A 13057-nucleotide genomic window follows, 5' to 3' on the forward strand; every position below is an offset into this window, starting at 1 on the left:
AACATCAGATTTTACATGCATAAAATCTCACCAACATAACTCCCTAAACATGAGATGAACAAGGACAACAACAACAGACAAGCCAAAGTAAAAAAGTGAAAAATAATGAGGCCTCAGCCTTACAAGAAGAACTGCAGTTAATAAAGAACTGCAATAAAGAAAATTAATAACAGGAGAAATTGCCTTCCACAGGGAAGAGCACACCAGCTGATTATCCGATACCAAATTGTCAGTCCTGAAAACATACATACAAGTATGTATTGTATAGAATTTACATATACACACATGCATCCAACAATAATGAAAAAGAGGACATAGATTGAAAGTGTGTATGGGAGGGTTTGAAAAAAGGAAAGGGAAGGGAAAATGATGCGATTATATTATAATCTCAAAAATAAAAAAAAATTATCAAAAACTATAAAAAGAAGAGAGAAAAAATTAAGCCCTGCTATTGAAGACTTCATCTTCAGAACACAGGCTTTTTTACTATCCAAAGTTAGAATCTTTTTGGTGTCCCTCTTGTGCTCTTCATGTCTTGATGCTGTTTAGGGTCAGTCACAGGGAGGTGATACATGTGATGCTAGTGGCCTTTCCTGGAATTCCTTCAACACTTTCCATATGCATACCCAAGAATGCCAAAGTCTGCAGGAGATACACAGGTGAAGTGAAGAAGCTAAGAACCCTCTCTAAGGGCTAGGAGAAGGCAAATGTGAGTAAAGAGACCTCCGTGAGCCCATGTGTCAGAGCAGTAAGTCTGCAAGAGCAATGTCACAGGTCCTTCAGTCCCTGCCAAGTGGTGTCCTGGCATTTAATAGCCAATGGTATAAAGTTGGGGCTAGTTTTCAGATATGAGAGACTTCTTTCTAATAAATAAATTGAACGAATGAAAGAATGGATAAAATACTTATTTTTATTTTCTCTCTCCACTCCTGCCCATGCACTCACCCCACTCTCTTACACATGCATTCACACTTTTGTGTGGGTGGGTGGATGTATGCAACACTCCGCCACAGCTTGGTGTCCTCCTTGCCCATGGACAACCTTGGACATTGGTCCTCACTTTTCACCTTGTTTGAGAAATAGTCATCTTTCTGTCTTTTCACTTCATAGGCCAGGCTAGCAGGTCCGTGACCTCCTGAATATCATTCTGTCTCAGTCTCTATCTTCCTGCTTCCTTCAGCAGTTCTGGGAATACAGACACTAAGGCTCCAGTGTTTTTTGTTTTCCTTTTGTGGTACACTCACTAAGCCATGTTCCCAGCTAGGAAACTTCTAATCACTGCATCATTTCTTTGAATTGCTATCTCTCTGAGGTCATGGTTATTATACAGAACCTGGGAGTAATAGACATCTATATTTCATTCATAGTGAGGCATCTGTGTATCTGCAATGCTGTGCCCTTTCTTTCTCAGAAAACTAGATCAGGGAAGGCGGGATGAAATTTGAACCTGAACTCATTCAGGGCAGGGCTGATGTTTTCTGTGCTTGGAGAAGATGAAGTTCATTGACAGTAACATTTATATCATCAACTCTAAAGTGCCTTCTTACTTACTGAACAGCAGCCTCATTTCTGTGACCCCCCTCCTTCCCGCAGCAGCATTACAGACATCCTGAACCAGCTCAGCTCTGTGCAATGGAATGCTCTTTACCACTCCTTGGTGGGTAAGACATAAGAAACACGCTCCCCAAGGACCAAGGTTGAGGAACAAACAAAGGCTTTCACCAATTCTAAGAACAATGTTATATGGATGCTGAGCTACATGGTAGGGGACAATGTAGTAGGTTCCCCAATCAAAATGTTTGCTCTCTATTATATGGTGATCCTTGTTGGGTCCAGGTACTCTCATTGCTGTCTTCGTTCTGGCCTGGTGCTCCCCCAGTTTTACAGAAGAGTTACTACCACATCTCATGGTCCTGCCCAACCAACTTAGAAGGAGGAAGGGCCTCCATCTCATTATACGTAGCTTGGCTCATTCACCCAGACAGCATTTCCTGCCGTCTTACCTTCTCTTTCTTATTTATCTCAAAATCATCTGTATTCTGGATGGTGGTGAGCTACGAATGGGTCTCTGTCACATAGAAGTCTCCATCCTCTATAAGTAATTTATGCTTCTAATACATATGCTGTGCCTCTTGTAAAATCAGCCTCTTTTAAGCAATTAATATAATTTTTGTTTTCTTTTGCTTTTTTATAATTTATTTTGTTTTTTAGAAAAGAAAACTATTTTTTTTTGTTTTACAAACCAATCCCAGTTCCCACTCCCTCCCCCTCCCATTCCCTCCACCTACCCCACTACCACACTCCCCATCCACTCTTCAGAGAGGGTAAGGCACACTGCTTTGGGGAAGGTCCAAGGCCCTCCCTACTATATCTAGGCTGAGCAAGGTATCCATCCAAAGAGAATACGTTCCAAAAAAGCCAGTACAAACAGTAGGAATAAATCCTGGTGCCATTGCCAGTGGCCCCTCAGTCTGCTCCAGCCATACATCTGTCACCCACATTTAGAGGGACTAAGTTTGCTCCTATGCTGGTTCTTTCCCTGTCTGGATAGAGTTGGTGAGCTCCCATTAGCTCAGGTAGACTGTTTCAGTGGGTGTCCCCATCATGGTCTTGACCTCTTTGCTCATATTCTCACTCCTCCCAGTCTTCAATTAGACTTTAACAGCTCAGCCCAGTGCTCCGCTGTGGGTTTCTGTCTGTTTCCATCAGTTGCTGGATGAAGGTTCTATGGTGACATTTAAGATATTCATCAGTCTGTCTACAGGGCAAGACCAGTTCAGGCACCCTCTTTTTTATTGGCTGGGTCTTAGCTGGCGTCATCCTTGTGGATTCTGGGAAATTTCTCTAGTGCCAAGTTTCTTGATACCCCCAGAAATGGCTCCCTCAATCAAAATATCTTTCCTTGCTCTCATCTATGTCCTTTGTCCATCTTGACTGTCCCGTTTCCTTAAGTTTTCCTCCCACCTCCCCTTCTCCCCTCATCTTCCCTTTCCACCCTCCTTTTTTCCCCCAACCCCAATGCTCCCAATTTTGTCAGGGGATCTTGTCTGTTTCCCCTTTCCAGATGTGATGTAGGTGGGTCTCTATCTATCTGTTGCTTTCATTGGTTAATTAATAAAGAAAACTGCTTGGCCTGATAGGTCAGAACATAGGTAGGCAGGGAAGACAGAACAGAATTGTGGGAGAGAGAAGGCAGTGAGGCAGATGCCATAGCCCTCCTCTCTGAGATGGATGCAGGTTAGAATCTTCCCGGTAAGCCACCACATCGTGGTGCCACACACATTAACAGAAATGGGTCAGGCAGTGTTTAAATGAATACACAAATTGTCTATAATGTGAGGTTTCCATGAGAATGAAACTCTTTCCTGACATCTTGACATTGTCTTTATTTGTTTTGAAATAGAATCTTAGTATGCAGCCCATATTGTCTTGGAGTATTTAACTCACACTAGCCTCAAACCTTCCATCCTCCTGCTTCAGCTTCCTCAGTGCATAGATTACAGGATAGTACCATTATATCTGGTCCTCACATTTTTTTTTTTTTTTTTTTTTTTTTTTTTGCCAGTAAATGGAGCCTCCTACTGGCAGGCTAAAGAGGCTCAGCTGGAGGCTGGTCAGATGGTGCTTTCAAGAAGTTAGCTTTGAACTTGACATCTGACGGGAGGAAAATGCCCCAAGAAACAGAGTGAGAATTCAGGATTAATATGGTCTCAAGAAAAAAGTCAGTGTAAACCCCCAAAGTATTATTTAGACTAGGTGAAAATTCTACAAACATTTTCTGGTAAGTTTTATTTAAAGAACAACTATCATGGTCTCCAACGATCCTTGTCTGTTGATCTTCATGTCTTTGTCCAATTTCCTCCTCTTGGTTGTGAACCGAACTCTGGGCTTTTTTTGTTTTTATTTTTATTTTTAAAACTTCTCCAGTGCTTTATTTATTATACAGAAGAACCTGGATACTTTTATATTTCATGGGACTGGGGGAGGACAGAAGACTGGAATACAGAAAGGATGTAGGACTGGTGGGTGATAGATCTGAGAGCTTGATACCCAGAGTAGAGGTAGCCAGAGGGCTTGGTGCCAGAAAGATCTAGGTTTCAATTTCCAAATACCTCCTTCCATTATTGCATCTCAGGCCTTCTGTGTATTGCCAGCACTTCCTTCTTTCTCTCTCTCGTTCTTTAAGCCTTTACCTTTCCTGGAAGTAGAAACCAAAAAAAGTAGCGAGAAAGAGAAAAGAAAGGATAAGTCCTAGTTGGAAGTCGTATTAATTCATATTCTTCTAATTTTACCTCTCCGTTGGTTTTTGTTTTTCATTTTTCATTTTTTTTTTTTTGCTTTTATATCTTAACCAAAGCTTCTCCTCCCTTCCCTCTTCACAGCCCCTACCCCATCCAGTCCTCTACTTCAGATACGGTTAGGCATCCCATAGATATGAGCCAACCATGCTACATCAAGCTACAGTGAGACCAAACACCTACCCTTCCACTAAGGTCAGATGATGAAATCTTGCAGGAGGAATAGGTCTCCAAATCAGGTAACAGAGACAAAGACAGTCCTGCTTTCACTGCTAGGAGTTCCAATTGAAAACCAAGTCACACACTGTAACATATATGCAGAGGGCCTATATCAGTCTCATGCAGGCTCCCTGGTTGTCAATTCAGTTTCTGTGAGCCCCTATGAGCCCAGATTAGTTGGTTCTGTGGATTTTCTTGTGGTGCTCTTGACACCACTGGGTCCTACAATCCTTCCTCTCCCTCTTCTGCAGGATTCCCCAAGCTCTGCCTATTGTTTGGTTGTGAGTCTGCACTGTTTCCATTAGTTGCTAGGTGAAGCATCTCTGCTGACAACTGGGCTAAACACCAATCTATGAATATAGCAGAATATCATTAGGAGCCATTTCATCGACTTTTTTTCATTAGTGTTTGGTTCTATGCTAGGTCTCTGGGGTATCCCATTTCTGGATCCTGGCCCTCAATGGTAAGTTCGCTCTCAGGGTATGGGTCTCCATATGGGTCATTCGTCAGTTGGTTGGTCCCTCTCAAAATTTCTGTGCTATCCTTACCCCAAGCACATCTTGTAAACAGGAAAAATTGTAGGTTGAAGGGTTTGTGGCTGGGTTAGTGTCCCAGACTCTTCATTGGATGTCCTGCCTGCTTACAGGAGATGGCTGGTTCAGGTTCCATATCCTCTATTGCTAGATGTCTTAGCTAGGGTCACCCTCAGATATTTCTGGGCACTTTCCCTGCTCTAGGTTTCTAGCTCATTCCAAAGATGTCCCCAGATTTCAGTTGTCTCTCCCAGTACTCTCTCTCTCTCTCTCTCTCTCTCTCTCTCTCTGTGTGTGTGTGTGTGTGTGTGTGTGTGTGTGTGTGTTCTCCTTCCACCTGATCCCTCTTGTTCCCATGGCCATTTCCCCTTCCCAAACCCTCCCCTATCCACTGGCAATGTTCATTATATTTTCTCTTCATGGTGATCTTCAGGCACCTCCCCTCTTGAGTCCTCCTTATTACTTAGCTTCTCTTGGGCTGTGAGTTGTAGCACGGTCCTCTTTTACTTTATGAGTGAGTTCATACCGTGTTTGTCTTTGTGAGTCTGGGTTACCTCACGCAGGATAATTTTTTTTAGTTCCATCCATTTGCCAGCAAATTTCAATGTCATTGTATTTAACAGCTGAGTTATACTCCATTGTGCTAATGTACCACATTTTCTTTATCCATTCTTTTGTGGAGGAACATCTAGTTTGTTTCTGGCTATTATAGATATAGCTGCTATGAATATAGTTGTACAATGTCCTTATGGTATGATTGTGTATCCTTTGGGTATATGCCCAGGAGTGGCATAGCTATGTTTTGAGGTATATTGATTCTCAATTTTCTGAGAAACCACTCTATTGACTTCCAAAGTGACTGTACAAATGTGCACTCCCACCAGCAGGGGAGGAGTGTTCCCCTTGTCTACACCCTCTCTAGCATGTGCTGTTTCTTGTGCTTTTTATTTTAGTCCTCCCACCAGACATAGATAGGATCTCAGTATCATTTTGATTTGCATTTCCCTGATGGCTAAGGATGTTGAACATTTCTTTAAGTGTTTCTTGGTCATTCCAAATTATTCTGTGTAGAATTCTCTGTTAAAATCTGTACCCCATTTTAATTGGATTATTTAGGTTACTAATATCTAGTTTCTTGAATTTTTTATTTATTTTGGATGATAGCCCTCTGTCAGATGTGGAGTTGGTAAAAATATTTTCCCAGTCTGTGGGCTGCCTTTTTGTCCTATTGACAGTGTCCTGTGCTTTATAGAAACTTTTCAGTTTCATGACGTCCTATTTGTTAATTGTTGATCTTAGTGCTTGTACAATTGATGTTTTGTTCAGGATGTTGTCTTCTGTAGTTTTTGCTTCTTTCTTGGAATTTTTGACTGCACTGGTATACTAGGGTGGGGGGAGCAGAAGTGGGAATCGGGGTTTGAATAGCTGTGGGTAGGATAGAGACAGCACTCCGGAAAACAGCTTCGGTGAATCTGCTCAGCTTTATTCCAGAGTATAGGAAATGTTCTGCAGATATCCGTTGGGTGCATTTGAGTCATAACGTCTATTAGTTACATTATTTCTCTGTTTAGGTTCTGTCTGGACAACCTGTCCAATGGAGAGAGGAGGGCCTTAAAGTTTCCCATTATTAATGTGTAGAATCAATGTATGATTTTAGATTTAGTAATGTTTCTTTTAAAATGTGGGCGCCTTTGCATTTGGGGCATAGATGTTCGGAATTGAGATGTCATCCTGGTGGATTTTTCTTTTAATGTGTATGAACTATCTGAAGCACGATTAATAAAAACCTAGAGACAGAAATTGGGCTTCAATCTGAAGGTGAGAAAAGAAAAACAGCCAGTCACTGGATCTTACTTCAACCTCAGTTTGAAAATGGTGATCCGGCCTCCAGGAAATCTCAGAATAAGACTGAAACTGAGAACTGTCTCCCATTTTATAATCCTTTCTAGTTCTGGGATTAAGGGCGTGCACAACTACCTCCTGGTTTCTATGGCAAACTAGTGTGGCTACTGGGATTAAGGGTGTGTGTCATTGCTGCCTGGGATGTAAGGCTGGTCAGTGTGGTTCTTTTACTTTTCTGATCCTCAGGCAAGCTTTGTTTATTAAAATACAAATAAAATGACACCACATGTGTCCTCCATTTCTTGTAATTAATTGCGGTTTGAAGTCTATTTTGCTAAATATTAGGATAGCTACATTGGCTTGTTTGTTAGGTCCATTTGATTGGAAAATCTTTTTCCAACCCTTTACTCTGTGATAATGTCTATCTTTGCTGATGAGGTGTGTTTCTTGTATGCAGCAGAAGGATGGATCTTGTTTTTGTATCCATTTTGTTAGTCTGTGTCTTTTTATTGGTGATTTGAGTCCATTGATATTGAGAGATATTAATGACCACTGATTGTTAATTCCTGTTGTTATGGTGCTGGTGTTGGTTGTTTTGTGTGTGTGTGTTTCCCTTCTTTAGATTTTGTTGGTGTGAGATTAGCTATTGCCTGGGTTTTGTGGGTGTAGTTAACTTCCTTGGATTGGAGCTTTCCTTCTAGTACCTTCTGTAAGGCTGGATTTGTGGAGACATATTGCTTAAATTTGACTTTATCATAGAATGTCCTGTTTTCTCCATCTATAGTGATTGAAAGTTTTGTTGAGTCTATGAGTATGGGCTGGCATCTGTGGTCTCTTAGAGTCTGCAAGATCTATGTCCAGGCTCTTCTGGCTTTTAGAGTCTCTGTTGAGAAGTCAGGTGTAATTTTTATAGGTCTGCCTTTATGTGTTGCTCGGTGCTTTCCCCTCCCAACTTTTATTATTCTTTGTTCTATATGTTTAATGTTTTGGTTATTATGAGACACAAGGACTTTTTTCTGATCCATTCTGTTTGTTATTCTTTAAGCCTCTTGTATCTTTATAAGCATGTCCTACTTTAGGTTAGGGAAGTTTTTCTCTATGATTTTGTTAAATATATTTTCTAGGGTTTGTGCTGAGATTTTTCTCCTTCTTATATTCTTGCTTTTCTTAGGTTTGATCTTTTCATGGTGTTCCAGATCTCCTGGATGTTTTATGTTAGAAAATTTTTGGATTTAAAATTTTTTGAATGATGAATCTATTTCTTCTATTTTATCTACAATCTTTTCCATTTCTTGTATTCTGTTGGTGATGCTGGCATCTGTAGTTCCTGTTCACTACCCAGATTTTCCATTTCCAGGATTCTCTCTTTTTGTGCTTTCTTTATTGCTTCTATTTCTATTTTCATGCAAATAGCATCCATCACCTGTTTGTTTGTTTATTGGCTTTCTTGACATTCTTTTTTTTTGGATTTGTTGATTTCCTCTAACTTTTCTTTTGTCTTTTCTTAGATTTCCTTTGATGGGGTTCATTTCTTCTTTAAGGACCTCTATCATCTTTATAAAGTTGTTTTTAGAGTCATTTTCTTGTGCTTCAGCTGCGTTGGAGTATTCAGGTGTTGCTGACATAGGATTATCTGGGCTCTGGCAGTGTCATATTGACCTGGCTATTGTTGGTTGTATTTTTATGCTAGTGTTTAGGTATCTTGTTTGGGATTATTAGTTCTAGTCTCTGATTTCTGAGTTTGTCTTTGTTGTATGGTTGTCTTGTTCCTTGGTTCCTGTTTCCTCTTTGGTTTTCTAGTCTTTGCATCTGGATTTCTGGTAACTGATGTGACCGCTGGTCTAGGTGAGAGTCTTTTTCTAAGTTGGGAGTTGGCCTTCTGGTGATTAGCTTGGACTTTGGTGCAGCAGAAGGTCTTTGTTCTTGTGACTGGTGTGGCCTGCACCCCAGTTCTTCTAACTGGTGTGGTTTGCACCTGAGAAACGAGAGTCCATTCAAGCCAGTGTGGTTTGTATCTGTTCTAACTGATATGGTTTGCACCTGAGTCACTAGGGCCCATTCAAGCCGGTGTCGTTTGTATCTCTTTTAACGATGTTACTTGCACTGGTTCTGGCTAGTTTGGCATGTTTTTGAGTGTAGGAAGTCTACTGGGGTTGGGATTAGGGCCCAACAGTGGGGCCAGGAATAAGGTGAGATGGCGTGGGCCTGGGGAAGGGACCCAGGTAAAAGAAACCAGAGAGGGATGCAGTTCTGGCTGGTGTGGCCTGCTCCTGAGTAGAGGAAGTCTGCCCGACGTGAGGGCAGGGCCCAGCAGTGGGACCAGGGACAAACTGGACAGTATGGGTCTGGGGAAGGGACCCTGGAAACAGAATCAGGGAGGGGTAAGGTTCAGGGGACAGGCTGGTCACTCACCAGTTCTGGCTGGTATGGTCTGCTCCTGAATGGAATTAGCCCATCCAGGTTAGGAATAGGGCCCATCAGAAGGACAAGAACTGAGCTGGGACTCTATATACCTAGGAAAGCCACCCCATAAACAGAAACCAGATAAGGGTGCAGTTTTCATGTTTTTCCTTTTAATATGATGCTTAGCAAGCTGTGGTCCATAACTTCTTTGCAGAGTGACTAATTTTTGATAAATATGTAATGAAAATACTATCTCCTCTTGTATGATTAAGTCACAAGATCTGTACTCTGTCTTGCAGGACTTGTCTTTGCTTTGTACTTCTGCACTGTGGTGTGATCCTGATGCCACCTGCATGGCAAGGGACTAGAAGACGCATCCAGCCAACAGATGGTAAGGAGCTGAGGACCAACTCACCAGTTCTGTGAAGGGGATATAGAAAATAATGAAGGCCAAACATCTCCCAGTCAAGCCCACAGATTAATCCCAAAGCCTGGGCTATCTTAATGGCATCTTGTGAGAGTCTTGCTCTAACAAACACTGCTAAAACCATTAGACTCCAGACCTACAAAGATTATGAGAAATGAATGATATTTTGGGCAACAAAGTTTGGGGAATAGTTTGTCTTAATAGTAATAAATAGCAAAGCAGTAACAATGTAAGTTTTACAATAGTTCAAGCAAGAAGTGAACAGTGCCAGAATCTCTCAAAGTCTCTCATGTCCCAATTTAGTCACTAGCCCTCTGCCAAGGTCAACCCCTAGCCTGGCTTCTAAGCCTGATTGATTGCCTTTTTGTCTGCTTTTGACCTCTGAGTGAACAGATTTGTGTTATAGTATCCTCAGTTTCAGCATCTGGCTCCTTGTTTTGCAGTCTAGGTGGAAGTTCTTTTTATAATATTTTATATGGATATGTTTATATTATGATATATTTATTACTGCAATGTGTACAACTTAATTGTACAAATATGCCACAGGTTACTTATCTACTCCATTACAGCACACCTTTAGAATATATATACTTAGGAGAGAGGTCACTGGTTCATTGTGCTTTGAAAATTAATATATGATGGCAAAAATGGTTTCCAAAGGGGTTGGTCCAATTTATACCCACAGAGCCTGGGGCCTATCTTTTATCTCACTGTTTCAGCAGGATTCTTGGCTGCTTCTCGGTGTAGCATGGATTGAGTATGTCACAGTATCTTAATAGTGTGCATTACAGCTAACAATGTTGCTAACATAAAAAGAATAAAAGAGTCTTCTGGACACCTAATTATAGTAAGTGTTAATTTTTAAAATTCAGGGTATAGTCAGTGTTCTGTTATGAGCTCTCACTTTATGTGTAACCAGCACTGACAGAATAAAACATTAAGATCTTAGAATTCATAGCTACCAGGTTGGCTTTAAAATAGCCTCTAGGAGAGAGTCAGGATAAAAGAAAAAAACGGTTGAAGTGTAATACCTTTCTATTATTCTTTGAGTATCTAGCTTGTGCTTTCTTTTTAAGCTCACGTTTCCCAGAGCACAGCCTGCATTTCCTGCCTAACAATGGCAGCAGAGCCATCAAGGAAGCTGTTGTGTTTCATTGTAGAGGGAGGTTTTTATTGTATTATACCTATTAGTCAAGTTGGTGTCATATGAATATTTGGTCGATCTATATGAGCTTTTAGCATTGTGCACTCTATAAAGCTAATTGGGGTAGTCCTGAAAATACCCAGCATTCTTTGCAATGACCAACATAAAAGGCAGGTTTCTTTATTGGAGTCATAATTTTTGAATTCACTGCTATAGTCAAGACGAAAGTACAATATGCTTGAGCTCAGCTTTGCATCTGGAATAGAATTAACAGACAGGAAACACGTTTATCAGTACCAGTCCATCACCCTGGGTAGTAGAGCCTCTATGCCCCCTTTTTTGGCATCTTTGACTTCTGAAAGTCTATATGATATAGATGCTCAAATTTTAAACATGGATATTATAGACATAGGGGACTAGAACCAGAAACAGTAACAGATAAGTGGATATAACACATCATTAAGGAATATAGCTGCCGGAGGCTAGAGAGGTAGCTCAATTGATAAATTGCTTACTGTATGTGGTGGTTTGAAAAAAAAATGGCTCCCAAAAGGAGTGGCAATTTTAGGAGGTGTGGCTTTGCTGGAGTAGTTTTGGCTTCTTGGAGGAAGTGTGTCCTTTGATGGTGGGCTTTGTGGTCTCATATATGCTCAAGCCACACCCAATATCTCAGACTATTTCCAGGTGCTTATAGGATCAAGATGTAGCCAGAACCATGTCTGTCTACATGCTACCATGTCCCATCATGATGATAATGGACTAAACCTCTGAAAATGCAAGCCACCCCAATTGAATGTTTTTTCCTTTATAAGAACTGCCGCGGTCGTGGTGTCTCTTCACAGCAAGAGAAACTCTAACTAAGGCAAAAGTTGGGTCCAGGGATTGGGGTATTGCTGTGATAGGCCAAGGCATTTTTTTTTTAACTAGTGTGGACTTTGGGAGCTTGGGTTAGGAGAACAGAGAAATGCTTTAACTGTTGGACATACTAGTAGAAGCATGGGTGACAGTGGACAAAGAGCAGTTGGAACTGTGGGATGCTGGTTCTAAAGATTTCAGAGGAGAAGAATATTAATATGTGGCCTAGAGACTGATCTTATGGTATTTCGGTGAAGAAAGTGGCTGCTTTTTGTCCTTGTCCAATCTGCCTGAGGCTAAAGTGAAGGGTTGTGGATTAATTCCACGGGCAGAGGAAATCTCACAATAGCCTAGTATACTCTGTTCTGTGTGGTTATTAGTGTTAACTTTGATGGAGATCTATAATAAAAAGGAGCAACCTAAGCAAGTAAAAATCCAAAATGAACAGATTAAGAAAAAGAAGTAGAATAGAGCTAAGTTTCATGTTTAAGGAGATATTAAGATATGGGGAAAAATAGGAGTGGAATGTGGTGCTTTGAAATAAAATGGCATGCAGGGCTGTGGTGGTGCACTCCTTTAATCCCAGCACTTGGGAGGCAGAGGCAGGTGGATCTCTGTGAGTTTGAGGTCAGCCTGGTCTACAAGAGATAGTTTAAGGACAGGCCCCAAAGCTACAGAGAAACCCTCCAAGGAAGAACTGCCTACCTCTTACCAGAGAGCTAACCACACCTCTTGCCAGTCCTGGGATAACGATCCCCAATGGCCCTAGCACAGGGAAGCTGGTCTTGCCTAATAGAAGACTTGAACCCTTCACACATGGGAAAGATGGCCTCACCCATTACCATGGGTATGGGAGAGCTGGTCCTGACCCTCACCTGAAGAGAGCAGTCCCAGCAGCCCAGACCGACTCAGCAGACACTCAGGTACACATCCAGGTCTTTGTGCTGGCACAGCCGGGCACCTACCCCATTTATGACCTGCTAGAGCACATAAAGAAACAGGTTATATTGAACCATGACTGTGCAACAGCAGAATGTCAAGGGAGTTTCTATGGGGGTTCAGTGTTGATGGCGCGCTGGCAACCAGGGGCCTTGAACCTGACCAACAACACAGCACACAGTGAACGTTTGCAAGTGGAGCTGTTTGGACAAAATGATCTACTCCACAAGACACTGCAGCTCCCAGGGCTGCTAAGAAGATTGAAGAAGTGGTGGAGAGGCAAAGATGAAGGAGCAAAATGTTTGGTTTTTGTTTTTTTTCCTTTTGTTTTGTTTGTTTTTAATCAAAATTGATATTCTTATTTGTATATTTATGCATTTATTTCTTCTTTTTAATT

Source organism: Chionomys nivalis, chromosome 13 (genome assembly GCF_950005125.1).
Source record: "Chionomys nivalis chromosome 13, mChiNiv1.1, whole genome shotgun sequence".
In the NCBI taxonomy this organism is placed as follows: Eukaryota; Metazoa; Chordata; class Mammalia; order Rodentia; family Cricetidae; genus Chionomys; species Chionomys nivalis.